Here is a 2,377-nt window from a genome sequence, read left to right as displayed (position 1 = left end):
AAAAGCATTTCTCGAAAAGATTTCTATAAGATCTCTCATTGCATTTTACCAGAACCTTCATTCAGTCCAGCAGTATTTTCCATATGTTTTTCGTAACATCTTTATTTCATCATCCTATCATTCCTAAAATGTTTGATAGACAGCGAAAAAATTTAGATAAAAACGAGAAATTTAAAACCATCCTAACAAATAAAATTATATACCTGAGTTTCACAAAAAGGATATTCTATATTTACTTATTTTACGATGAATTATATTTTTCTCGATAAATATCCTACGATTCTGGTGCTATTTATGGCTATTGCATTCAGCATTCTATTTCTATTGCTTGAATTTGGAAAAGTGTACTTTTTATCAACTATCCAATTCAGAGACCATAGCGGTGCCTTTTGCTATATATGGTAATAATATTATATTAAATAAATCCTACAATTATCATACTCTTGAATCTGTGCATTCGCCTCATTATCTCGAAACTTAGTATTTTGAAAGTTTCACTTCAAACATGTTTGATTTGCATACATGATTTTTGTTTGTATTGATAAAAGTTTATTCAAGTAGTTGCATTCGAAGTGACATACATTATTATTTAATAAATTATACATATAAGTTAATATTACATATTGTATATCATTATTACTATATTATTATTATAATTATTAGATGATTAACCCTTTCGGTACGAACCAGGTTATCAGTCAATTTCTGTTTTCGGCAGGAAAACACTGCATCGTCTAAAATTCAGGTAAGTGTTACAGCTATATTTCTGATTTTAAGTCACTATGGTATTTGTTCATTTATAAGAAGATCCATTATTATTAGTGGTATATGATTTTTGCATTGATTTTCCAAACGGAATAATTAAAGATCCTGTAATGTTTTTATTATCCTGTCCCATAGTACAAAACAGAAATAGTCCTTTACGCTGTACAGTCAAATCTACATTTAAAATAGAAAAAGAAAAAATAAAGACAAATATTTATATATACAATGAGTAACAGAATTATTCTGTATATCATTACTGACAAAGTTTATAAACAATAATTGATATCCAATGTTTTCAAATTCAAATTCATATCATTTCAATAAACGGAAAATCTCTTTTAAAATTATTTATTCTTTAACGGATAAATCAAGATCTGTTTCATTACTTTCAAAAGAAAATTTATTCTAGAAGAAATATATTATTTTAGATAAATGATAAAAAAAAGTAGTTAAGTATATTATATCATTTGTATCCAGTATGTCAAATTTAAAATGAATTCTATGAAACGAATATTCGTAAATAAATATTATTTGTTATATCTAGTAACGGTTTATGTAATATTATATACTGAAGAAATAAATCATAAATAAACTTTGATAATGATCATAAAATATTGAAAATATGTTTCAAATAAGCAAATAAACCAACGACAAATAACAAAATTTTTCTTTATATTTCGCTGATTTCAAAAAGAAAGTAATAATTTTATTATATATATATATTACTATTAGATATAGAACTTTGCTTACACCTTTTTTCATTTTATTCGTTTTCTATTTTCGAAGGGTCTATGATCGTTTCAGCTTGAGATATGCTTATGTCATGTACTTTTGCTAACTCTTCTGGAGTTACACCCGGAAATTCATCTATAAAATGCACTAATTCTTCGTCTTCCGACTCTGTGCTTGGTGTTCTTGAAATACGTCTTTCTAAGTTAAAATCACATCTCTTGAAGCGTTTATTCCATACACAACATGTACTTAAGGATATAATATCCTGTATATATATATGTATATATATATATATATATATATATATATATATATATACATTATATTATAGTAATATTTAATATATTATATTACTTTTAGGTATAGAACTTGTCTCCTGCTCTTTTTCTTTTAATTTGTTTTGATATTCCTGACTTCTTAGGCATCTTGAAACTACAGATTGGTTTATTCCCACTTTTGCTGCCATCTCTACTTGAGTAATTCTTGGGTCGTCAAGTCTCAAACGCACTAATTCTTCAATTGTCTGTTCTCTATTATATCTCCGTCTTGGTGTTGTAAATTCTAAGATGAAATCACGTTTCTTGAAGCGTTTATACCACACACAACATGTACTTAAGGATATAATAACCTTTGTATATATAAAAATGATATATAATTGATATAGATTACCAAGAGGTACAGAACTTTGCTCCTGCTCTTTTTCTTTTATTTTGTTTTGATATTCCTGACTGTTTCGGTATTTCCAAACTGTTGATACACTCACTCCTACTTTTGCTGCCATCTCTGCTCGAGTAATACTCGGGTCTTCAAGTTTTAAACGCACTAATTCTTCAATTTTCTGTTCTCTCTTATATCTCCATCTTGGTGTAGTAAATTCTAA

General features: G+C 26.9%; 1 long non-coding RNA gene across 1 annotated transcript; it reads right to left on the bottom strand.

Annotated features, from left to right (window-relative positions):
- Positions 1-1,523: 1,523 nt before the first annotated feature.
- Positions 1,524-2,047, bottom strand: LOC149032796 (uncharacterized). Its single transcript, XR_016176311.1, has 2 exons — positions 1,852-2,047; positions 1,524-1,695 (listed from the first exon to the last, which is right to left on the bottom strand). It is a non-coding gene; the product is annotated as an uncharacterized LOC149032796 (long non-coding RNA).
- Between the last annotated feature and the right edge of the window lie 330 nt (positions 2,048-2,377).

Source organism: Polistes dominula, unplaced genomic scaffold (assembly GCF_049000335.1).
Source record: "Polistes dominula isolate Pdom_NZ unplaced genomic scaffold, Pdom_raw_medaka contig_84, whole genome shotgun sequence".
In the NCBI taxonomy this organism is placed as follows: domain Eukaryota; kingdom Metazoa; phylum Arthropoda; class Insecta; order Hymenoptera; family Vespidae; genus Polistes; species Polistes dominula.
This window is presented reverse-complemented; position numbering and strand designations above follow the sequence as displayed.